This window comes from Gorilla gorilla, chromosome 8, assembly GCF_029281585.2.
Source record: "Gorilla gorilla gorilla isolate KB3781 chromosome 8, NHGRI_mGorGor1-v2.1_pri, whole genome shotgun sequence".
Taxonomy (NCBI): domain Eukaryota; kingdom Metazoa; phylum Chordata; class Mammalia; order Primates; family Hominidae; genus Gorilla; species Gorilla gorilla.
Window position 1 is genome coordinate 81,283,383 of NC_073232.2, and position 27,213 is coordinate 81,310,595.

The 27,213-nt window shown below is 39.4% G+C and overlaps 1 protein-coding gene and 1 pseudogene across 9 annotated transcripts in view; both read left to right on the plus strand.

Annotated features, from left to right (window-relative positions):
- The window catches only part of ZNF248 (zinc finger protein 248), a 73,165-nt gene that overhangs the window by 30,248 nt on the left and 15,704 nt on the right, over nt 1-27,213 (plus strand). For 4 of the 9 annotated variants that reach the window (XR_010135232.1, XR_010135226.1, XR_010135229.1 and 1 more), the window contains 2 exons: nt 24,013-24,123; nt 24,264-25,239. The gene's annotated coding sequence lies outside the window, so the exon portion shown is untranslated. Of the gene's footprint in view, nt 1-24,012; nt 24,124-24,263; nt 25,240-27,213 lie in introns of those variants that run through there. The other 5 variants (XR_010135231.1, XR_010135227.1, XR_010135228.1 and 2 more) reach the window with 2 other exon arrangements.
- On the plus strand, nt 7,491-24,005 carry LOC134759216 (serine/threonine-protein kinase tousled-like 2; annotated as a pseudogene).

The following is a 27,213-nucleotide window of genomic DNA, read 5'->3' on the forward strand; positions in this document are numbered from 1 at the left end:
GCCTGTTTTTGGAATTGGGCCTACTTTCCTTGAAATTGCCCTCCTCTGGTCTAGTGGGTCCTGTCACTTCACACCCTACCTGTATTTAGCAGGGAAATGTGGAACTATTGCTTCTGGGAGGGTTCAGCCCTTGGGTATCCTTGATGCCTTCAACCCCTACGCCTGTTTGCTTCTGGCAACCAGAGACTGTGGCTGTGACTGCCCTGGATCCTTTCATCATATCTCTCCTTTTCTGAGGAAGACTTACCTATTCCCATTCCTATTTTTCCACTGAATCTTCATCTCTCGTCCAGTGACTGGATACTGCACACTCAACCTCCTCCCTTTATCTGAGGAACTCCAACTCCCTTTTCCCAACCTACCACTCTTCTCAGATCTTGCATTCCCAGGCTTCTCTTTCAGACGACAAAGAACCAATGTCTCTCCTAGACAGCACTTATGAAGAGAAAGGTCTCAGATACTTTGGTAGGTGAGAACTGATGACTAATATAAAGCTATCCCATGTTTGGAGTCCATACTTTGGTATGGCCAATACTCTCTGTTATTGGTTTCTTTGTCTACAGAATGGGGTAGTTATCCTCTCTACAAAAGTGGGCCTTACTGGTAAGCCTGCTTTCAGTAACAGCCAAAAATTCTCCCTTTACTGATCCCCTAAAGGAAGCTCAAGACCTCAGAAAAGAAGAGTTCAGAATTTCTTCAACTCAGACCCCTAGTAAAGGCTTGCCCTATTCTTGTGGATCTCTGATAACATCCCTTAAAACAGAAAACGAACTTGGAGAAGCTTGGCAGCCATGTCTGGTGCCCATGACATAGTGAGACTTCCTTAGCTTTCTCAGGCCTAGATTCCCCTATGCTGATGTCTGCACCAGCTGCCATTACTGGAAGAATAAGTCTTCTTTGGCATTTGACAGATGAGTTCTCTTCAACCCACCTCACCCACATATTGGTTCACTTCCCTAAAGTAACTTGGTTTTTAGTTCTGTCTGGGCCTTTTTCCATGCACTGTAACCAATATATATGTGCCTGTAGAGAATTTATAATACACTGGAGTTTTATGGGCATTTGAGTATTACAAATCAAGAAATATGGTCAGAATATTAATCAAATGCTAGAATATGTACAAAATCATAAGAGATTTGTTGCCTGGAGTTAGATCCAGGCATAGCTGGAGAGTTTTAAGTTGTATTTTTAATTGCTTCTAAAGAGAAATAAATAGTAGTATCAGCTCATCCACAGGAAATTAACTGTAGATGAATTGATACTACTATTACGTATGGTTTTTAGTTTTCTCAGATGATTTGGTGATTTGTACAGACATTATTGTGACGTTATTACAGTTAAAAATATTTTAAAGTTCCTATAGAAAAGTTACCTAAGTTTTCAAACTGGTAATGTTAGTGGTAGTGATGAAAAACGTACCTGAACGTCAATAACTTTAGAAGAACAGTCAGATGCTATCAAAGGCTGTGAAAAACTTTAACCATGAAACAACATGGAGTTAGTTTAGTAGGTAATGATGAGGAAATAATACTCAGAAAATAGACATTAAAATCACTGACATGACTTTACCACAGAAGTCATAGGGTTACACTCTCTGAAAATGTGTTTTTCCACTTATTTATATGAGAAAATTAGTGGGGAAAATAATACTTTCTGTTATCTGTGTGTCGTGATAGTTTTATCAGGACTTTTGGTTTATATTACTTCTTATATTTCAGTGTCCTTTTAGGATACACACACACACTTACACAATGGAAATACAATATATATGGTGAACTCATTTACAATACGCGATTACCAGTTTTCCATGTTAGTTTTTCTACCCTTACCTGATCATTTTTACGACTACTTAAAATTTCTCTGCTGGATCAACAATATTTTATCTACATCCTATCAATGGCTCACTTTTAGGTAGCTTCCCATATTTTTACTCTTACAAATGAACATTATGGAGGAACACCTTTGAGCATATACCTTTCTACACTTGTCCAAGTTTTCTCTCCCTTTTTTTTTTTTTTTTTCACCTGCAGACACAGGGCAACCAAGTTGTCGTCTTCAAATTAATTTCTCAGAGTCTACTCTCTGGATAATAGGGGTGAGTTTATTTTCAGTTCTAATGAAACTGACTCCAGGAGGTCTGTATGGATTTCATTCCCATTCAAAGTTTGGAAATGTGACGGCTGGGTGGGGTGGCTCATGCCTCTAATCCCAGCACTTTGGGAGGCCGAGGTGGGAAGAATGCTTGAGCCTAGGAGTTCAGGACCAGCCTGGGCAATATGGTGAAACCCTGTCTCTACAGAAAATACACAAAATTAGCCGGGTGTGGTGGTGCACACTCATGATCTCAGTTAACTTTGGAGGCTGAGGTAGGAGAATCACCTAAGCCTGGGAAGTTTAGGCTGCAGTGGGCTGTGATTGTGTCACTGCACTCTAGCTTAGGTGATAGAGTAAGTGCCTGTCTCAAAAACAAAAGAAAAAATTTGGAAATGTGCGCCCACCATTGTCACAGTGGGTGCTGTTCTTTTTTTTTGTTAAAAAAATTCCAACCTTACTGATATGATAAAATATTTCTTAAACATTTTAGTTTCTAAATTTTCTACAGACATTGAACAATTTAAAAATAATTACCCCTCACTTTCTTAATGTTGGCTTGTATCACTAGGCTCACTTTAATTGAGGTGCTCATTTTATAATAGCTAGTCATGGAAGATTATTAAGATATTTTCTTGGTTCATGTGCTCTTACAAATCTAAGTACATAGTTTACCTTTTTACAGGAACAATGGAAACTATTGCTTTTTTCACTTTATGAACAACATATCAACAGGATAGTCTTTCTCATTTCTGGGAGGTATACTTTAACATTTGTCTATGGGAATATATTTTTTTTAAGTTTTCAAATTACTTCAAGCTTTTAAGTAATTTTGGCTGGGTGCGGTGGCTCACGTCTGTAATCCCAGCACTTTGGGAGGCCAAGGCAGGCGGATCACGAGGTCAGGAGATCGAGACCATCCTGGCTAACATGGTGAAACCCCGTCTCTACTAAAAAAAAAAAAAAAAAAAAAAAAAAAAATCAGCCGGGCGTGGTGGTGGTGGCCACCTATAGTCCCAACTACTCAGGAGGCTGAGGCAGGAGAATGGTGTGAACCGGAGAGGTGGAGCTTGTGGTGAGCCGAGATCGCGCCACTCCACTCCAGCCTGGGCTACAGAGGGAGACTCCGTCTGAAAAAAAAAAAAAAAAAATTTAAAATAATTTTTTGCATCTGCAATTGGTATGCAGTCTTAACATTAAGATTATAAATGCTCATTATAATTTTTAAATGCTTTGGTAGTTTAAATTTTATATTTCCATATCAAGTATATTTATTATGTGAGGTAAACATTTACACGTACCATGTAATCTACAGAGAGAACCACTTACCCCAACGCCATTTATTAAATAGACCTATTTCTCTCTACTTTGAAATGTCACTGTGATGGTTAATTTTATATGTCAACTTGACTGGGTCATGGGGTGCCCAGATGCTTGGTCTAACATTCTTCTCGGTATATCTGTGAGAGGGTATTGGATGAGATTAACATTTAAATCAGTAGACTAAGTAAAGCAGATGAGAGTGGGTGGGACTCATCCAACTGATTGAAGGCCTGAATAGAACAAAAATGCCAACACTCGTGAGTAAGAATTCCTACCAGTGACCTTCAAACTGGATATCAGGTTTTTCCTGCCTTTAGACTCAATTGAAACATTAGCTTTTCCTGGGTCTCGAGCCTTCAGCCTGGAATAACACTCTCAGTCCTCCTGGGCCCCGAGTTTGCTAACTCAACCTGCAGATCTTGGGACTTGCTAGCCTCCATAATCAGGTGAGCCAATTCCTTATCATAAAGCTCTTTCTATATATACATCTTCTTATTGGTTCCATTTTTCTGGAAAACTGACATAGCCACCATTATCATCTACTGAATTCTTACATCATCTTAGGCCTTTACATATTTTTTTTCAGACTCTAAAATACTTAGTTTATTCTAGCCATTAAAGATGCATCTTTGCCCTGGTATGGTGGCTCACGTCTGTAATCCTAGCAATTTGGGAGGCCGAGGTGGGTGGATCGCCTTAGGTCAGGAGTTCAAGACCAGCCTGGCCAACATGGTGAAACCTTCTCTCTACTAAAAATACAAAAATTAGCCAGGCATGGTGGCATGTGCCTGTAGCCCTAGGTACTCAGGAGGCTAAGACACAAGAATCGCTTGAAACCAGGAGATGGAGGTTGCAGTGAGCCGAGATCGTGCCTCTGCACTCCAGCCTGGGCGACAGAGCGAGACTCTGTCTCAAAAAACAACCAAAAAATAAATAAATAAAGACACATCTCTAGTCAAGCTTTAGTCTGTATCTTCACAAAATTCTTGACCCCCCTCATTATTTCACATAAAATTTACATTTGTTCTAGCTGCAGTACAGAAGATTTGAAAATACAGAGCGTTGAGAATTTGTTTGGAATGTTGTGACATAATACGTTTCTTTTTTTGTTAAAAAAAATGATTAGTTCCTGTTGTTATTTGCTTTTTTTTTTTTTTTGGAGACAGAGTCTCGCTCTGTCACCAGGCTGGAGGGCAGTGGCGCAATCTTGGATCACTGCAACCTCCGCCTCCCAGGTTCAAGCAATTCTTCTGCCTCAGCCTCCCGAGCAGCTGGGACTACAGGCACGTGCCACCATGACCAGCTAATTTTTGTATTTTTAGTAGAGACAGGGCTTCACCATGTTGGCCAGGATGGTCTTGATCCCTTGACCTCGTGATTGGCCCACCTCGGCCTCCCAAAGTGCTGAGATTACAGGTGTGAGCCACCGTGCCCAGCTACTGTTTGCATTTTTTAAGCTGTCATTCAATAAACTTTTATAGTTTCCTTCACATAGCCTGCACATTTAATTCTGTATGTTTTTTAGAACATGTAAACATCTTGACCAAGTTTTATAGTTTCCTTCACATAGACTGCACATTTATTTAATTCTAGGTATTTTTTAGAACATGTAAACATCTTGATCAGGCTTGTCTAACCTGTGGCCCATGGGCTGCATGTTGCCCAGAATGACTTTGAATGCAGCCCAACACAAATTTGTAAATTTTCTTAAAACATTGTGAGCTTTTTTTGTGTAATTTTATTTTTTTTTAGCTCATCACCTATCGTTAGTGTTAATGTACTTTATATGTGGCCAAAGACATTTCTTCCTTCCATTGTGACCCACGGAAGACAAAAGACTGGACACCCCTGATCAAGATTGGACACCCCTGATCTTGACTATATTATTATAATGAATATAACAGAGACATTTTATTAATATGTATTTAATAAATATATATTTACCACTGAAGATTCTCATGGTACACAGTTCAGTGAAGAGATTATCACAAAGCATCATGCCCTTTGTAGAAATGTCAGACTTTGCACTTCAAATGAACTGAGAGGAAGGATCATTTCTTTTAGATTGTTTTCTGAATTTTTTTTCATTTTTGTTTAATATATATATAGTTTTTCCAAGTTGATGTATTTTGCAACCTGGGAAAACAGTCATGGAGATGACACTTTAATTGTTGTTCTCGTTTTCAGCTTTATTTAAATTTTTTTTTTGTGTTCACAAGTGAAATTGATACGCAGTTTGTGGTAGCTTTCTATGTAGACAAGGCTGTTATTTAAGACCACTCCAGACCATGTCCTTTGTGACTGTGAAGGGGCAAGGCCTCCAGGGAGAGATTAATTTGAGCAGCACCAACTTATTACAACTTTTGGAATGATTGCTACCGAGTGTCTACAGTGGCTCATGGGACACTAAATTCAGCAATGTGATGAGTTGGGCCTCTGACGACACCGGGAGGGGAAGGCATAGCCCCTTATGGGGGGCTTATGTTGTCTCCAGCCTCTGAGGGAGCTGATTACTGAGGCTCCAGTCTTTAGCCTTTATCCTTTGGAGAACTGGTTCTGGGCATAGAACTGGTTCTGGGCAGAGAACTGGAGAGGTAGTTTGTGCACTTTGGAATTGGAATTGGTTTGAGGGGAGTTCAGTGGTATTTGGTAGTTACAGAGAAAAGAAGGTGAGATTAGCTTATAGTAGATGGGATCCAAAACTCCAAATGACTGTCATTGGAATCCATTAGCGTCTTGTGTTTTCAAGCCTGTCCTGGATGTAGGTAAAGGCCTTTGAGGATAGGCTGTGCTCCAGGGTCAGGGTTGAAGAGGGAGTAAGGGTAGGGACTGACACTGAGCAGTGGGTTGGCTGTGGTTGCCTTTGTTGCTTTCTTTGAGGAAAGCTCCCTGTGTAAGTGGCCAGGTTTGTTCAGTAAAATGTGCAGGCCTTAATTCCAGAAGAACTGACCCTCTGCAGCTGTCTGTACTGCGGAGTGAGGCTCTTGAATGTGATTGAAGAGTTGTTAAAGGCCGTCTAGTAAGAGCTGGACTGGGGTGTGAGCGGTCCACAGTAAAGCACACTGTTCAAGAGCATGGACTTTGGAGTCAGTGAGGCCTGCATATACATCCACCACACTTAACAAATATGTGACTGGACAGGTAATTTAACTACTGAAAACCTCAGTTTCTTCCTCTCTAAATGCGAATGGCAGTAGTACCTACTTTGTGGGGTTATTCTGAGAGTTAAATAAGAACCAAGGAAATCCTAAATATATTCTTCCAACCAATAGGTATGTCATTTTTATAGTTGCTTAGGAGTTATTTCTAAATGAAACAGACAAAACTCTGTGCTTTTATAGAACTTATTTTCTAGTGGGGCAATAAATATAAAAAGTTACCATGACTTCCACAATGGCAGCATGAGGACCTCTGTAGACCTACTTCTTAGTGAAGTGAGCATAACTGATTAAAATTATGTAGGTCTTTGGGATCCCAGAGCACCTTTAGTCCCGGGAGACGCTCTGCCAGCCAGAAATGATGGAAGAGTTGCATAGCCTGGACCCACGACGGCAGGAATTATTGGAGGCCAGGTTTACTAGAGTAGGTATTAGTAAGGAAAACTAGAAGAGGAAAAAACAATAAATATGCAAGAAGAAATAAATACATGCAAAACAGAATGGGAAATATTCAAGAGTTGGAAAATCAGGAAACAAAAGGCAAAATGAAGGAGAGTACATCAGATTTAACAAAAGGGACCACTTAATAGTGAGTCTTCCAACCAGAGCTTGTGCAGCATGGGATCCTTGAGTGATAAAGAAGTAGAGACTCCCGAGAAAAAGCAGAATGACCAGTGAAAGTGGAAAAGAAAAGCCGAACCACATGAAACTAGCCAAGGGAAAGGCACTGCTGGGGGATGTAAAATTAGTGATTACTTTGAGTTTGCTGGGGGAGCGGGCCAGGAACCAGCCCTGGCAGAAGTGTTGCACCAGTTGCATGATCCTCACCGCAACATTCCTTATCCAATCCCTTACTGTGACAAGTAGAACAGCCCCTCTGTGGTTTAGATGGCAGCACTGCAAAGGAGGCAACGGAGGAGCAGTCTGCTCTGCCAACAGCCTCATGTCAGCAATGCTAACAAAACCTCGTCTTGACCCAGAGCAGCTGGCACAAAGGGGAGCTGGCCTCTGCTTCACTTCTGTTTCAGCTCAGCAAAACAGTCCCTCATCTATGGGATCTGGCAACACAGAGCATTTCTGCAGCTCCCAAAAACAGATCTCCATCTGGCACAGACAGACCCAGTCCGACCTCACAATAGAAAAAATATCTGCACTAGAAAACAGTAAGAATTCTGACTTAAGAAGGAGGGAAGAATAGATGATTTATTAAGAGCCAACTGTGATTTGACACAGCAGATTGATGAACAGCAAAAGATGCTACAGAGATACAAGGATGATTAAATAGATTTGTGACAATGAGCAAGAAAGTCCTCATAGAAAAGTCAAAAAGAGAAGATGGCATGTAGAGATAAGAGCATGCAAGACCGCTTGAGATGGGGCCACTTTACTACTGTCCGACATGGGGCCTCGTTTACTGAACAATGGGCAGATGGTTATGCTTTTCAGAATCTTATCAAGCATCAGAAAAGGATAAATTCACAGAGGGAAGAGATAGACAACGGAAACTGTTAGCAAAGCGGGAACCTCCTGCCATGGGTCAGGACCCTCCTGCAACCAGTGAGCAGAAACAGCGGAAAAGCAAGACCAATGGAGCTGAAAATAAAACGTTAACATTAGCAGAATACCATGAACAAGAAGAAATCTTCAAACTCCGGTTAGGTCATCTTAAAAAGGAGGAAGCAGAGATCCAGGCAGAGCTGGAAAGGCTAGAAAGGGTTAGAAATCTACGTATCGGGGAACTAAAAAGGATACATAATGAAGATAACTCACAATTTAAAGATCATCCAACGCTAAATGACAGATATTTGTTGTTACATCTTTTGGATAGAGGAGGTTTCAGTAAAGTTTACAAGGCATTTGAACTAACAGAGCAAAGATACGTAGCTGTGGAAATTCACCAGTTAAATAAAAACTGGAGAGATGAGAAAAAGGAGAATTACCACAAGCATGCATGTAGGGAAACTGGATTCATAAAGAACTGGATCATCCCAGAATAATTAAGTTGTATGATTACTTTTCACTGGATACTGACTCGTTTTGTACAGTGTTAGAATACTGTGAGGGAAATGATCTAAACTTCTATCTGAAACAGCACAAATTAATGTCAGAGAAAGAGGCCCGGTCCATTATCATGCAGACTGTAAATGCTTTAAAGTACCTAAATAAAATAAAACCTCCCATCATACACTATGACCTCAAACCAGGGAATATTCTTTTAGTAAATGGTACAGTGTGTGGAGAGATAAAAATTACAGAGCTTGGTCTTTCGAAGATCACGGATGATGATAGCTATAATTCAGTGGGTGGCATGGAGCTGACATCACAAGGTGCTGGCACTTATTGCAATTTACCACCAGAGTTTTGTGGCTGAGAAAGAACCACCAAAGATCTCAAATAAAATTGTGTGGTCGGTGGGTGTGATCTTCTATCAGTGTCTTTCTGGAGGGAAGCCTTTTGGCTATAACCAGTCTCAGCAAGACATCCTACAAGAGAATACTATTCTTAAAGCTGCTGAAGTGCAGTTCCCACCAAAATGAGTAGTAACACCTGAAGTAAAGGCGTTTATTCGACGATGTTTGGCCTACCGAAAGGAGGACTGCATTGATGCCCAGCAACTGGCCTGTGACCCCCTACTTGCTGCATCATATCCAAAAATTGGTCTTTGTGAGTAGCCCTGCTGGGGCTGCTATTGCATCAACCTTTGGGGTGTCCAACAGCTGTTCTTTGAATTGAGACCGACTCCAAGGCCACAAACTGTTCAACACACACGAAGTGGACAAATAGCATTTAGCAGCAGGTTTGGAATGTAGAGAATCTGAATGGATCTGATGAAACGTGAACTGGGTGCTTATTTTGTTGCTTTTTTCCCATCCACTGAGCATGACAGCATGCATTCTCTTTAAGGAGAAACCATGGGCAGCTCCAGCCAGGCCTCATAGGAAAAGGCCTGGCATGAGGTTCTGGTGTCAATGGCCACTGTGTATGGCTGCTCTGAGTGAGGAAAAAACTAAAAAGAAAAACTGGTTCCATGTACTGTGAACTTGAAAACATGCAGACTCACGGGGGTTCCTGATGCAATGCTTCAGATGAAGATTGTAGACTTGAAAATACAGACTAGAAGTCCGGGCACAGTGGCTCACGCCTGTAATCTCAGCACTTTGGGAGGCCAAGGAAGGTGGATCACAAGGTCAGGAGATCGAGACCATCCTGGCTAACACGGTGAAACCCCGTCTCTACTAAAAATACAAAAAAATTAGCCAGGCTTGGTGGTGGGCGCCTATGGTCCCAGCTACTTGGTAGACTGAGGCAGGAGAATGTTGTGAACCCGAGAGGCGGAGCTTGCAGTGAGCCGAGATCACGCCACTGCACTCCAGCCTGGGCGACAGAGTGACACTCCGTCTCAAAAATAAATATATAAATAAATAATAAATAAAAAAGAAAAAAAGAAAATACAGACTAGGCTAGTCCAGTGTCTATATTTAGACTTGTTCTTTTAATAAAGTTTAGGTAATGTCTTCTAAAAAGTTTGTAGCACAAAGGCTCAGCTGGGGATGGTGTTTGACTTCGGGGGGAAAAATGCTGTTGCCTATTAAAGACACTAGAGTTAGTGTTTTATCCCTAAATAATTTCAATTTTTAAAAACATGCAGCTTCCCTCTCCCCTTTTTTATATTTGAAAGAATTCATTTGGTTGTAAAGTGAAACCCATATTAGCAAGTACGTGGCAATGTTCATTCCAGTCAGATGCAGCTTTCTCCTCTCTCTGGTCTCCTGTTTGCAATTGCTTCCCTCCTCAGTAGGGAAAAAATTGAGTGGGAGTACTGAGATGCGTGGGTTTTTGTCATTGGACAAAGAATGAGGTTAGAAGACTGCGGCTTGGAGTCTCTCTAGGTTTTCAACTATTTCTTCACAATTTGAACACCTGATGGTTGTCCCTTTTAATTTATTTGAAGTGCTATTTTTTTTTTAAAAAAAGGTTCATCCATGCAAAAAAAAATTATATAGGTCTTTGGAAGTGGTTCTTAGGGCATACAGCAACTAAGCACTACTTATTCAAGAAAAATCTACTAAAAGTCATTAGGAACAGTGAGAGTCTGTGGTATTTGAACCACAATCAGTGCCCTCCCGTCTTCCTCCCAGGTCAATATGACAAACTCTAAGTGGGTGCAGCCAAGAAAACAGAGCTCCCTTGCCTCCCAGCTCCCATTTGAGGGCAGTGGCATCTACATGGGAGGGGCAGGCTGCTAGTATTTCTTATACATCTCCTGCAAGTTGTTTAAGAGGCTAAATTGCAGGTTAGTACAGCTGAGGAGAAATCCCGGACTCCCTTCCACCCAGACCCCATTCACATGATACAGGCTCTATCTCAGGCATGGTATCCTGAGAATATAGGGGCCCAGTTACCCTTACTTAGACTTAGTAGTGTGGAGGTTCCAAGCCAGAAGAGGAAAGCCTAGAAGACCAGCACCTTCCTACCATCCCTATCCAGCACCCTTCTCCTCAAACACGGTTCCTAGAAATAATCATTCCACTCTCTCCACCTTAGCCTCTGGGGCATGGCTCAGAGATTTCACCAAGTGGGGAAAACAATTCATAAAATCAAGAGGTCAAAAGCTCTGCTAATGAACTGACCTTATTTGAATGAGTGTACAGGAAAGGTCAAATCTAAGGGCACTCAAAAACGAGATTTTGATGAAAAGCAAGAAGAAGCTGACAGCTTCAGTGAGAATTCCAAGCTAAACATAGGCCACGTGTTTACCAGAGGTGAACCAACGAAAGAGACAACTAATAATAGGCCCCCCTTGTGTCAGAACAAACCTCCAGTACTGACCTCAAAAGCTGTTCCTGTAGGAAGGCTTGTGTGGCAAATTGTGGTTACGTGTGGTTAATTTTAGCTCTGAGCATGGTAGTGGCTACCCATCACCCATGCCAGCAGCTTTGTATGTGTTCCTGAAGCAGCTTGCTGAAGCCAGGATAGGCATTGAGGACCCTGTCCTGCAAATATTGGGCAACTGTGCTCTAGTCACTGATTGCTCCTTCTGATCGTGGAGGTGCAGACACGGAGGTGTAAACACAGAGGTGAGCGGCTATTGTAACTCATTGCCATTGTTGCAAGTCCTTCCCCTTATTCACTGGAGAGATGCTCTTTTGATTTAATGAATTGCTTCCCCCCTGACCCTCATCCCCCCTTCCTTGGCAAAATTTCTGAGCCATTCCCAGAGCCTAGGGTGGAGAAAGTGAAATGGTTCTTTCTAGCACCCATGTTTTAGATGAAGTAAATTCCTGAGGATTTAAAGACTTCGTGCTTTCCCTTTCATTTCTCTCTCTCTCTCTTCTTCTTCTTTTTTTTTTTTTTTTCCATTATCGGAACCAGAAATGTAAGGACTGGGACCTTTAGCAACCACGTATACAGAGGAATTTAGAAAGTTGCCACGCATGCCCAGGAAAAGGTCCAGGCTCAGAAGTGACCTCAGAAGAGCTTAAGTTTACATCTCAGGCTAATCTTTCATATGCAGACACCCTGTAACTATTTTTTAAAAATAAATGAATGAGAACAAAAAGCCTAGCAAACCTTGGGTAATGGGGAGAATCTGATCTCCAGAGATACCACACCATAAATTTCAAATGTCCAGTTTTCAACAACAACAAAAAAAATCACAAGATGAACAAAGAAACAAGAAAGTATGACTAATTGAAAGCAAAAAAGAAAAGAAACTGTCCCTGAAAAAGACCAGATTGTGGGCTTACCAGACAAATTAAAACACTGTCTTAAAGATGTTTAAAAAGCTAAAAGATAATGTGGACAAAGTCAAGAAAACTATAAACAAAATGGAAACATCAATAAAGATAGAGAAAACAAATTCTGGAGCTGAAAAGTACAACAACTTTGCTAGAAGGATTTAAAAGCATACTTGAGCAAGCAGAAGAATGAGTGAATTTGAAGATAGGGTCATTGAAATCAAATTTAAGGAAAGAAATAAAAAAGACTGAAGCTGAGCGCGGTGGCTTACGACTATAATCCCAGCACTTTGGGAGGCTGAGGCAGGCAGATCACCTGAGGTTAGGAGTTTGAGACTAGCCTGGCCAACATGGTGAAACTGTCTCTACTAAAAGTACAAAAATTAGCCATGCGTGGTGGCGTGTGCCTGTAATCCCAGCTATTTGGGAGGCTGAGGCAGGAGAATCGCTTGAACCCAGGAGGCAGAGGTTGCAGTGAGCCAAGATGATGCCACTGCGCTCCAGCCTGGGGTACAGAACGAGACTCCATCTCAAAAAAAAAGTCTGAAAAAAAAAAATGAAGAAAGCCTAAGAGACATGTGGGACACCATCAAGTGGATGAATATATGCATTGTTCGGAGTGCTAGATAGAGAAAGCATAGAGATAATTTGGAGAAATAATTGGTGAAACATTTTAAAATTTGATGAAATATATAAATATAAACCTAGAAGAAACACAATAAACTTCAAGTAAGATAAAATCAAAGAGGCCCACACTGAGGCACATTATAATCAAACTGTCAAAGGCCAAAGACAAAGTTTTAGAGCAGCAAGAAAGAAGCAGCTTATACATAACATACATACATACATACAAGCCATTCTCAATAAAGTTATTAGCAGATTTCTTATCAGATCTTGGAGGCCAGAAGGCAGTGGGTTGAAATGTTCAAAATGCTGAAGGGAAAAACAAATCTGTCAGCAAACAATCCTGTATTTGGTAAAATTTTTTGTCAAAAGTGAGGCTGAAATTAAGACATTACTGGATAAACAAAAGCTGAGGGAGTTTGATAGCAGTTGACCTGCCGTGCAAGAAAGCTGAAAAGAGTCCTTTAGGTTGAAATGAAAGGACACTAGACAGAAACTAATGCCATAAAAGAAATGAAGATATCTGATAAAGGTAAATGCACAGGGAGTTATAATACAAAGATGTATTACTGTAACTTTGGTTAGTAATTCCACTTTTTGATTTTTACATGATTTAAGAGACTAATGCATAAAAAGGTTTTGTGTCTCTGGACACAATGTATAAAGAAGTCATTTTTTGACATCAATAACTTAAAAAGTGGTGGGGACGGTGCTGTGTAGGAACGGAGTTTTTTGTATGTTATTGAGGTTAAGCTAGTATAAATTTAATTTATAGTGTTATGACTTTAGGATGTTAAATGTAACAAAACAGCTGTAGAGAACACACATAAAAAGAAATGAGAACGGAATTAAAAGATTTTACTAGCAAAAATCTACTAAAAAGAAAAGAACTGTAATTCAGGAAATGAGGGACAAAAATGCTGTAAGACATAGAAAACAAAAGCGCAATGACAGATGTAGATTCTTCATTTTTGGTAATTACTTTAAATGTAAATGGCTTAAATTCTTCAATCAAAATCAGAATGGATTAAATAAAACCAAATGTGATTGAACAGTACTGTCTACAAGAGACTCAGGTTCTAATCTGTGTCCGAAGACACTAATGGGTTAAAAGTGAAAGAATGAAAAGAGATATCCCATGCAAGTTGTAAAAAGAGCAGGAGTGAGTGTAGTTGATCCTTGAACAACTGGTGGTGGGTTAGGGGCACTGACCCCCAACACAGAAACACACACAAACACATGCACATGCACATAACTTTGGCCTCCCCCAAAATGTAACTACTAGTGGCATACTATTGACCAGAAGACTTACCAATAACATAAACAGCTGATTAACATGTATTATGTATATGTATTATATATTATATTCTTACAATAAAGTAAGCTAAAGAAAAAAGAAAATCGTAAGGAAGATAAAAATGTTTATTCATTAAGTGGAAGTGGATCATCATTAAGGTCTTCATCCTCATTGTCATCACATTGAATAGGCTGATGAGGAGGAGGGAGAGGAGGAGTCAGTCTTGCTTTCTCAGGGGTGGCAGAGGCAGAAGAAGTGGAGGAGATGGAAGGGAGGCAGGAGAGGCAAACACACCTGGTATAACTTTCCAGAACTACATCATAATTTCTGTCTGATGCTTTTTGCTTTTCTAAAAAGGTATCTATACAGTAACAGTCCTATTGTTTGTTTTGATTTCAGCACCTGTATTATAAAAGGGTCCATGTCATAAAAGAAGTTAAAAGCAGTCTCAAATAATTGGAAACCTTCTGCCAGATTGTCTAATGGCAGTTTGTTTTACGACATTGTTTCTTGTACGTTCTTCTACGTCTTATGCCTCATGGTCGGGTTTTGGAAGTGCTCATCTCTGTCAGGTCATCTTCTGTTAATTCCTCTGCTGTGAAGTCTATGAGATCTTGAATTTCTCCAAGATCCATGTATTGAAATCTTTACTCTCCTGCTTCCACCACCTTTTTTTTTTTTTTTTGCCATATCCACGATCTCTTTCATGATTTCCTTGATTGGCTCTGTCATAAATTCTGTGAAGTCATATACAACATCCGGATATAGTTTTCTGCAGAAGGAATTTATTGTTTTGGGGTCAATGGCTTCTATGGCTTTTTCTGTAACAGTCATGCCATCTTCAGTGCCAGTGGTGTCATCCTTCCAGTCTTTCATGGTGTTCTATCAGGGTTCTCTTCCATAGCATTAACCATCTTTTCCATGGAGTACCATTGTAATGAACCTTAAAGTTCCTTATGCCCTCCTCATCTAGAGGCTGAATTAGAGACACTGTCTGGGGGCACATAGACCACTTTGATGTCTTTGGTGTTGAACTGCTGGGGTTCTGGGTGGCCAGGGGCATGCTCAATATCAAAGGAGCTTCAAAAGGCAGTCCCTTACTAGAAAGGTATGTCCTGACTTCAGGGACAAAGCATGGTGAAACCTATCCAGAAAAATGTTTCTCACTGTCCAGGCCTTTGTATTGTGCAACCAAAAGACTGGAAGCTGATGTTTATCTTTTCTCTTCAAGGCTGGGTGTTAGCAGTTTTATAGATAAAGGCAGACCTAATCATAAACCCAGCTGCATTTGTACCAAAGTAGAGTTAGCCTTTCCCTTCCTGCCTTTAATCTGGTTGTCCATTTCTCTTCCTTAGTAACAAATGTCCTTTGTGGCACTTTTTTTTTTTCCCAAAGACACTTTTGTCTACATTAAAGACCTGTTCAAGCAGATATCCTTCCTCCTCAATGATTTTCTTTCTTCCTTTTTTTGAGACAGGGTCTTGCTCTGTCACCCAGGCTGGAGTGCAGTGGAGCGGTCATGGCTCACTGCAGACTTGACCTCCTGGGATCAATTGATCCTCTCACCCCAGCCTCCCGAGTAGCTGGGACTAGAGGCATGTGCCACCATGCCCGGCTAATTTTTGTATTTTTTAGTAGAGATGGAGTTTTGCCATGTTGCCCAGGCTGGTCTCGAACTCCCGGGCTCAAGCAATCTGCCTGCCTTGACTTCCCAAAGTGCTGGGATTACAGATGTGAGCCACTGCGCCGAACCCTCAGTGATTTTCTTAATGGCATCTCGGAACTTGTCTGCTGCGTCTTGGTTAGCAGAAGCAGATTCTTCTGTTATTGTGACTTTTTAATTTTTATTGTTTACTTGTTTTGACACAACATCTCACTGTCAGCCAGGCTGGAGTACAGTGGCATGATCACAGCTTACTTGCAGCCTCGATCTCCCTGGCTCAAACAATCCTCCCACCTCAGCTTCCCAAGCAGCTAGGACTACAGGGGCATGCCACCACACCTGACTAATATATATATATATATTTTTTTTGTAGAGACAGGGTTTTGCCATGTTGCCCAGACTGGTCTTGAACTCTTGGGCTCAAGAAGTGGAGGAGTCCACTTCTGCCTCCCAAAGTGCTGGGATTACAGGCACGAGCCACTGCGCCTAGCCTAGAAATTTCTAAAGCCAAACATCTTTCTAAAACTATCAAGCCGTTCTTTGCTGGCTTTAAATTCTCTAGCTTTAAATCCTTCATGGTATTTTTTTATTTTTTATTTTATTTATTTATTTATTTATTTTGCTTTAAGTTGTCATATAACTTCACTATTTCTCAGATTGCATTAGAGTCTATAGGTATGCCTTATGGCAATCCTGCAGCCACATAAAAACTGCATTTTCAATATGAGATTACAAGGTATTTTGCTGAAAGTACAAAGTTTTTGCACCTGTGGCACAGCTGCAGTGACAGCTTCATAAATTTTCTTTTTCTACAGTGGTTCTTACACTGGATTCAATTATCTTGAAACAGTGGGTAACCACAGCTGCACACCTCAATCTAAAGTACATATTAAGCAATCCATCTTTTTCTTGTAATATCATGACTTTTCGCTGCTTCTTGGGAGCACTTGCAGCATCACTAGTGGTACTTCATATGGGTCCAATAGTGTTATTCAGTGTTTATGGAAATGCACTAAAAATGATGAAAAATATGTGAAAACTGTAAGAGGTTACTTTACTGTCATATGCAGTTTACTGGAGAAATGAACTGCTCACACAGAGATGATTAGCTTTACATGATATTTTAAGCAGATACTTCAGCTCACCACAATAGCAACAGGACTTGGCTCTGAAATTATTATAGTAGTATAGTATATACTACAGGTAATTTTATGCCATTATGATTTAATACTACCTCTTCACGTCTGTTAACATTTCTCTTGACAGCTAATGGTACCATGTACAGTCTTTATTTGTGTATGTTTTAATAAATTTTAGCTTTTTATAGGAAATTTGTGTATTTCTGGATAGTAAATGATAAAATAGACTAGTATCTTCAGATATTTTATACATTTATTTCATACCTCTTTTGCTTAATTTTTTCAGTATTTCTAGGCCACATGGTTTATCTGCAAGTTTTTTTCAAATTGTCACATATCTCCAAAAACTTTTCCAATATGTTGGAAAAACTCCGTATATAACAGACCCATGCAGTTTAAACCCATGTTGTTCATGGGTCAACTGTATGCTAACATCAGACAAAATAGGCCTTAAATCAAAAAGGTCACAAGAGATAAAGAAGGATATTGTATGTTAATAAAAGTTCAATACAGCAAGAAGATGTAGCAATAATGAACATTTATGCACCTAATAAGATAACATCAAAATAAATGAAGTGAAAATTGACAGAACTAAAGGGTAAAATAGACAGTTCTACTATAATAGTTGGAAACTTCAATATGTCATTCCAATAATGGATAGAACAACCAGACAGAAGGTAAGGAAACACGGGACTTAAAAACACAATAAGCCAACTTGATTTAACAGACATCTAAGTTAAATTATCTTTGCAGTTCAATCAAGGTTAAGGTTATTTTTAGGGCCTAACTGGCTTTGTCTGCTCTGGGATTATCCAGACCTGGTCTACATTTAAAAATTTGCTTCAATACTCCCTTTTAGGATCAAGTAGTACACAGCACTATATCCAACAACAACTACTACAGAATACCTATTCTTCTCAAATGCACATTAGTTATTCTCCAGGGTAAACCATATGTTAGGTCACAAATTAAGTCTCAATAGATTTTAAAAGATAGATATTATACAAAGTATATTCTACGACCACAACAGTATGAAGTTAGAAAATAATAATAAAAGGAAAACTGGAAAATTTATAAATTTGTGGAAATAATTTAAATAATATACCTTTAAACAACCCATAAGTAAAAGAAAAAAATCACAAGGGAAATTGAAAAATACTTAGAGATGACTGAAAACAGAAACAAAACATGCAGAAACTTATGGGATGCAGCAAAAGTTGTGCTAAAGGGGATATTTATAGCTATAGGTGCTTACCTTTAAAAAGAAGAAAAATCTCAAATCAGTTATCTAACATTACATCTTAAGGACCCAGAAAAAGAGCTAACTGAAGGCTGGGAGCAGTGGCTTATGCCTGTAATTCCAGCACTTTGGGAGGCCAAGACTGGTGAATCACTTCAAGTCAGGAGTTCAAGACCAGCCTGGCCAAAATGGTGAAACCCTGTCTCTACTAAAAATACAAAAATTAGCCAGGCGTGGTGGTGGGTGCCTGTAATCTCAGCTGCTTAGGAGCCTGCAGTGGGAGAATCACTTGAACCTGGGAGGTGGAGGCTGTAGTGAGCCAAGATCATGCCACTGCACTCCAGTCTCAGTGACAGAACTAGACTCCATCTCATAAATAAATAAATAAATAAACAATAAATAAAAAGAACTAAGCTCAAAGGTATCAGAAGGAAGGAAATAAAGAGTAGGGCAGAGACAACAAATTAAAGAATAGAAAAACAATAGAGAAAATCAACTAAACCAAGAATTGGTTGTTTGAAAAGATCAACAACAAAATTGACAAACCCTTAGCTAACTAGACTAAGAAAATGACTCAAACTACTAAAATCAGAAATGAAGACAGGGATATAAATACTGATTCTACAGAAATAAAATACAAGAAAGTACTAAGAACAACTTACTACAACAAATTGGATAACATGGATGAAATGGCTCAATATCTAGGAACACAATATCATTGACATAAGTCAATACTGACTCATGAAGAAATAGAAAATTATGTAGGTACCTAATTAATAAGGAGACTGCATCAGTAATCAAAAAAAAAAAAACTCTTGACAAAGAAATGCCCCAGGCCTGATGCCTTCCTTGGTGAATTCTACCAAACATTTAAAGACCGACTAACATTAGTCTTTTTTAGGCTCTTCCAAAAAATTAAAATGAAGGGAACACTTCCAAATTTGTTCTGTGAGGTTAGTATTACTTTGATATCACAGCCATACAAAGATACTACATGAAAATGAAACTGCACAGTAATATCCCTTATGAACCCTAATGCAACAATCTTCAACAAATGCTACCGAACTGAGTTCAGCAACATGTTGAAAAGATTGTGTACCAGCTGGGTATGGTGGCTACTGCCTGTAATCTCAGCATTTTGGGAGGCCAAAGCAGGTGGATCACTTGAGGCCAGGAGTTTGAGACCAGCCTGGCCAACATGGCGAAACTCCATCTCTACTAAAAATAAAAAAAATTAGCCAGGTTTGATGGGGTGTGCTTGTAATCCCAGCTACTCAGGAGGCTGAGGCAGGGGAATCGCTTGAACCTGGGCAGTGGAGGTTGCAGTGAGCTGAGATCACATCACTGCACTCCACTCCAGCCTGGGCGACAGAGCGAGATTCTGTCTCAGAAAAAAAAAAAAAAAAAAAGAAAAAAGGTTATATACCATGACCAAGCAGGAATAAGAAAAAAATATTATATACCATGACCAAGCAGGAATTTTTTCTGTTTATTTCTGTAATACAAGGATGACTCAACATATGAAAGCCACCTAATGTAATACATCACATTAATAGAATGGAGGGAAAAACATGAAAACATGATGTCAATTGATGAAGAGAAACCATTTGACATATTTCAACACTCTTTCATAATGAGCTATGCACATGTGATAAATCAACATGTGTAAGAAATAGAAGGAAACTACGTCAATGTAATAAAAACCATATATTAAAAATATACAGCTAATGTCGTACTCGGGTAAAAGACTGAAAGTTTATATTCAGCATAATATGGAGGTTCTAGCCTGAGCAATTAGGCAATAAAAAATAAATAAAAGGCATAGAGATTGGACAGAAGTAATTTTTTTTGTTCTTATATGATTTTATATGTAGAAAACCCTAAAGAGTCCATCCACTAAAAATGGTTAGAATAAATGGACTCAGCAAAGGAGCAGAATACAAAATCAACACACAAAAATCAGTTGTGTTTGTATATACTAACAATAAAAAATCCTAAAAGGAAATTCAGAAAACAATTTCAGCATCAAAAAAGATACATCAAGGAGGCAAAAGACTTGTACACTGAAAACTACAAAATGTTGCTGAAATGCATTAAAGAGTAAATGGAGATGTGTAAATCCATTCATGTACATTGATAGGAAGACTTAATATTGTTAAGATATTATATAGTACTACCCAAAGCAATCTACAGGTTCAATGCGATCTCTATCAAAATACCAAAGATGTTTTTGCAGTAGTAGAAAAATATATCCAAAAACTTCTATGGAATCCAAAGGGACCCCCGATAGTCAAAATAATTTTAATAAAGAACAACATTGGAGGTCTTGCACCTCTTGCTTTCACTCCTCCTGATTTCAAGAGTTATTACAAAGCTATAAATCATAATAGTGTAATAGTGTGGTGCTGCTATAAAGACAGATGTATAGAACAATGAAAAAGAATAGAAAGCCAAGAGGCCCTCAAAAATATGGGTAAATGGTTTTAGACACGGGAACCAAGACCATTTAATGGCAAGGACAGTCTTAAAAAAATGATGCTGGAGGGTGTGGCGGCACATACCTGTAATCCCAGCTACTCGGGAGGCTGAGACAGGAGAATCACTTGAACCTTGGAGGCGGAGTTTGCAGTGAGCAGAGACCGGGCCACTGCACTCCAGCTTGGGCAACAGAGTGAGACTCTGTCTCAAAAAAAGAAAAAAAAAATGCTGGGAAAACTGGGTATTGACATGCAAAAGAATGAAGTTGGATTTTTACCTAACACCATGTTCTCAAAGTAACTCAACATGGATTAAAGGCCTACATGTAAGAGTTAAGATTGTAAAGCTCCTAGAGGAAAACATAGGGGGAAAGCTTAATGACATTGGATTTGGTAATGATTTCTTGGATATGACACCAAAAGCACAAGCCACAAAAGAAAAAATAGACAAATTTTACTTTATCAAAATTTATAACGCTTTTATGTTTTTTAAAGGACACTATCAACAGAATGAAAAGGCAACACACAAAATGGGAAAAAGTGGTTGCAAAACACATATTTGATAAGAGATTAATATTCAGAATATATAGATAACTCCTAAAACTCAACAACAACAAAATGAACAAATTGATTAAAAAATGGGCCAAGGACTTGAGTAGACATTAAAAAAAAGATATTCAGATGGCCCATAAGCATATGAAAAGATAGTCAACATCACTAGTTATTAAGGAAATGCAAATTAAAACCACAATGAGATACCACCTAATCCTCAATGGAATGGCTACTATCAAAAGAAGGAAGGGAGGGAGAAAGAAAGGAGATAGAAAGAAAAAATATCAAGTGTAGTTGAGGACGTGGAGAAGTTGAAACTCTTGTGCATTGTTGATAGGAATGTAAAATGGTACAGCTGCTATGGAAAATGGTGCAGCTATTATGGCAGTTGCTCATAAAATTAGAATTACTATATGATCTAGCAATTCCACTTCTGAGTATATACCCAAAATAATTGAAAGCAGAGTCTGAAAGATATTTTCACACCCATGTTTATGGCAGCATTATTCACAAAAGCCAAAAAGTGAAAGCAACCCATGTGTCCCCTGATGGATGAATGGATAAACAAATTGTAGTATGTTCACACAGTGCAATATTGTTCAGATTGAAAGTGTTAAACATAACTTTACTATCTTGCTCAACAATTCTACTCCTAGAAATATACGCAAGAGAAATGAAAACAGATACTCAAATGCTTGTACACAAATGTTCATATGTACATGTTTGTACTGCATGTATTCATATTCGTCCTGCAAATGCAATAATCTGAATACTGTACCATATGTATGTATACACACATATGCATATGTGTGTGTATCTATATATACAATATGCTATTGGTGAATATTCTTAACATTGTGTAGGTAACCACCCAACACTTTTTTTAGAATGATGCAAAAAGAGTATTATTACGTTAGAATATTTTATATAATTTCCCTATCCCAGAGAATGGCTCCATCATGCACATTGACCCAGTGATCCCTTATATACTCCTCTTACAAGAAAAACAGACATGATGAAAAATTTTGGAGAGTTTATTTGAGCGAACAGCAATTTGTAAATCAAGAAACACCAAACCAAAAGAAGCATAAGGGACAGGTTTTTACAGAGTGAATGTGGAAATAAAGAAAATATTTGATGGGTTACAGTTGTACAGTTTCCTCATTTGGTCTATTCCATTGGAAAGTCCCTAATTATGTAAGTTAGTTGGCTGCTTCTGATTGGTTTAGTATATATCATATGTCTCTGATAACCTGCTTTAAAGTCTGCTCTGTCTGAAATTAATATGGCTATCCCCAGTTTCTTTTCATTAGTACTAGCATTCAGATATTCAATTGTACCAGCATCATTTATTGTACAGATCATCTTTTCCTATTGAATTACACTGGCAACTCAATAGTGTACTCTCTGCCTAGGTTCAGCCCATGTGGAGAAATGGTAAATGACCTAGTGAAGAAAAAGCTAGAAATCCTCAGGGTGCCCAGGCAAGGCTCCTCCTCTCTAGAATTGAATTTCTGTTATCCTCATTACTTCTACCACTCTCCGACATCTTTGAAAATACAAAAAATACAACTGTTATTATTTGTCTAGTTTTTTTCTAGGTGTTGAAGTGGGTGCATTGGCCTAATACAACTTAGTAACTATAACTTTTTTTAGGAGTGGAACATAGAATGACATAATATGATTCCTTCTAAATTAAAATAAAATTGTAATGAATCAGAATTTATAAGCTGATATACAAAATAAAGTATAAATAATGTTTATTATCATTATACAATTATTTAGCTATTAAAGAAGAATGAACTCCATTGCTTTAGTGCTTGTAAATGAACCATACTCTTATTTTATGGACTTGGAAACTTTGTCAATGATTTGATAACCCATCCTTGATATTAAGATTCACATTATTAATATCAGGCTGGGTGCCGTGGCTGACGCCTGTAATCCCAGCACTTTGGGCGACCTAGGCAGGGTGAGTGGATCACTCTAGCCCAGGAGTTCGAGACCAGCCTGGCCAACATGGCAAGACCTTGTCTCTACAAATAATTAAAAAATAATTAGCCAGGTATGGTGGCAGGTGCCTAACTACTCGGGAGGCTGAGGTGGGAGGATCACTTGAGCCGGGGAGGCAGAGGTTGCAGTGAGCCAAGATGGCAACACTGCACTCCAGTCTGGGTGACAGAGTGAGAACTTGTCTCAAATAAATAAAGAAATAAATAAATAAAATAAGATTCACTATTATAATTCAAATAATCATTTTAATAATATATAACTATGTTTTCTACTCAGTAATTAAGTAGTAATTCTAGTTACAAGGTTGAAAAAGTATTCTTGAAAATCCTCAGTTTATGAACTGAAGTTTGATGTTATAACAAGATACATATTCAAACCACCACCCTCAGGTACAGTTAATGTAGTAGACTGCACTCTGAAATATTGCTTGAGCCGGGGAGGCGAAGGCGACGGTGAGCCGAGATCGTGCCACTGCACTCCAGCCTGGGTGACAGAGAGAGAAACCCTGTCTCAAAAAAAAAAAAAAAAAAAAAAGAAAAGAAAAAGAAAAAGGAAACAAGTTTAGAGAGGTGAAGTGACTTACCCAAGATCATATAACCAGCAGCTGCAGGAACCTAGTTTTTGAACTCTGTTCTCCATGTCTCCTTGTTCTTTTTAATTATCCACCATGTCTAAAACCCAACATTGTTATTCACAGCATTGAGAACTGATGTGCCTTCACAGGAAACTTGGCCCTTGTGTTTCCGGGATTCTTGATGTTTCTTCTGAGCTCCAGGGTCAGGCAGTATGATTGAAGTTTCTAAGCCAGGTAAGCCTTGTCCAGCATTTGTCCTTGGGGGACTTTGTTTGAATTCATGGATGGCCCAGGCTTTGATTCTCAGGGAAAGTGTGTTATCTGAAGGTCAGATTGAAGGTTCCAACTAAATTTACTTTGTCCCCTTGTCCCAGCATCCTTGGAATAAAGTAGCTTTTGAGGTAATAAGGAGTAGTCCCTAAGAACCCACGTGGAAGGTCACACTTCTGATCTGAGACCTTTCAGCAGAGCCTCAGAGCAGAGTGGAAAAGGCCAGGAAAGAGCATGTCTGGAACTGCCTGTTCACTGAAGACATTCTTGGCACTACTGTACAGTTAAATAACACTTGGTGATGTCAGCACATGCAGAAACCATGGCAGACTGTCCAGTGGATGGGCTTTCAGGAAGAATTAGGCTGCCAGCATGAGCAAGGGGCAGGCAGCACAGGAGAGGACACGCCACTGCCCACTGTGAGGACTGTGAGGACACAGTCTGAGGAAGGCATTGCCTAGATGGGGAACTTGTCCCTGTGCTCCTCCATAAGCCTGCTCCCTTCCTGTCTACTCACTGTCTTTGCAGCCTGTGGAGATGCATCATTGTTCCTATTCTGATGTTACAAAAATCAAGTGACAGTGTTGTATAAAGGTCAAAAAATGGGCCTAGAAAGTGTGACTTATTTAATCATTTCATTTGTTAGTGGCATACTCAGAAAATAACTAATTAGGGCTGGGCTCGGTGGCTCATGCCTGTAATCCCAGCACTCTGGGAGGCCGACGTGGGAGGACTGCTTGAATCCAGGAATTCAAGACCAGCTTGGGCAACATAGTGAGACCCGGTCTCTACAAAAAAGAATTATCTGGCTGTGGTGGTGCACACTTGTAGTTCTCCTACTTAAGAGGCCGAGACTGGAGGATTACTTGAGCTTCAGTCCAGGAGTTCAAGGCTGCGGTGAGCTGTGAATCATACCACTGTGGTACAGCCCGGGCAACAGAGCCAGACCCTGTCTCAAAACAAAAAACAAAAAAGTCTAAGTGCCATCCAGTCTTAAACAATTAAGCCACATCAAGTTTTTAAAATTAAAAGATCCTTTTGAGAAACTGCAACTGAGTTAAAATAAACAACTAAAGCACCCGCGTCTGTTTTCTGGAAATGTTGAGGAGGATTTTCTAACTGAAGGGACAAGTACTATCATTAGGAAGGCTGAGAAACAGTACAGCCAGGGCATTTTTTTCCAGTGTTTTAATGACTGCGCAGTTTTTCTTTTCTGTATTGTAATTTGCTTGATTGATTCTCTGTTGTTTTAAATTTTTCTTTTAGCCAATGGGAGGGGAACATGCATTTTTTATGAATTAGTAGGAAATATTTACAGTGATCTAATGAAAAATTGCATGTCTAAACTTTTGGTGACCTGTCAGAGTCAGCATGGACATGTGGGTGTTCCTCCACAGCGTCTCTCCTGTTCTTAGGGTTAAAGGGACATTCCCCCCAGGGGCCTTGCATGCAAGTTTTCTAGGCAGGTGAGTCTGCAAGCTTCATGGCAGCCAGGTTGCACAGGATCTCATTCTCTTTCCTTCTTCCCCAGCTTTACCTTTATAATTCTCTTCCATTCTCCATGAGTAACAAGAAACGAACAGATCCCAGGCAAGTTGTTTATTCCCACTTTGTTTTACAATGGACTTTGTGAGATTTATAAGGGAACAGAAATTAAAATAGAAAAAACAGAAATAGATAAAACTCAACATCAGGGAAACTATAAAGTAGCAGGTCAGTAACTGAGCAAAGTCAGTTTTCAATACATGCAGGTCCTATAATGTCCCAGATTATCGAAGCTGAGCTGCAGATTTTTGATCTTATCAAAAATCCTCTGATCTTTCTCAAAGATCCTCTGATCTTTCTGACAGCAAAAGAGAATTCAAAGAGAAGTCTTTCAGGAGATTAAAACATTGGGGTTCAAGTGGACAGTTTTTCAGTGGTCTTGCTTCATCCAGAGACAAGATTCAGAGTATCCAGAAGAAGGCTGAATGGTCTGCATGCCCTTAACATAGCTCTGCTTGAACAATTCCCTCCTTTCATCTGTGGTACTGCACATGAAACTGTCACTCACTCTGCTTCCTTGCTGACACTTGGTGTTGTCAGACTTTAGACTTCTTGCCAATCTAACTTCTGTGAAAACCCTGTCATTTTAATATGCATTTTTCAGATTACTAATGAGCTTATATATCCTATATTTATGGGTTTTTTGTAAACAAATTACTATTTTTGAATCTTTTCTATATTATTTTTAAGGCTCTTGTATATATTTTGGAGAATAATTCTATGTGTATTATATTTGTTACCAACTCTCCAAGTTTTTCTCTTGCATTTTATTTATACAGTGCCTTTGGCTTTATGAGAATATTTTTATCTAGGCTCATCTGTTGATTTTTTTGTATTTGATTTTTTAAAATCTTAAAGTTCTTATTTAATTCAATATAATGTTTTTTTTTTGAGACGGAGTCTTGCTGTGTCACCCAGGCTGGAGTGCAGTGGCGCAGTCTCAGCTCACTGCAACCTCCCACTCCTGGGTTCAAGGGATTCTCATGCCTCAGCCTCCTGAGTAGCTGGGTCTACAGGTGCATGCCACCACGTCCAGCTAATTTTTTTTATTTTTCATAGAGATGGGGTTTCACCATGTTAGCCAGGATGGTCTCGATCTCCTGACCTCATTATCTGCCTGCCTCAGCCTCCCAAGGTGTTGGGATTACAGGCGTGAGCCACCGCGCCCAGCAAATATAATATTTTTTTTTAAATGTTGTTTAGGCCGGGCGCAGTGGCTCATGTCTGTAATCCCAGCACTTTGGGAGGCCGAGGCAGGCAGATCACCTGAGGTTGGGAGTTCGAGATCAGCCTGGCCAATATGGTGAAACCCCATCTCTACTTAAAATACAAAAATTAGCTGGGTGTAGTGGCAGACGCCTGTAATCCCAGCTAGTTGGGAGGCTGAGGCAGGAGAATCACTTGAACCCGGGAGGCAGAGGTTGCAGTGAGCCAAGATCGTGCCACTGCACTCCACCTTGGGTGACAGAGAGAGACTCCATCTCAGAAAAAAAAAAAGAAAAAATGTTG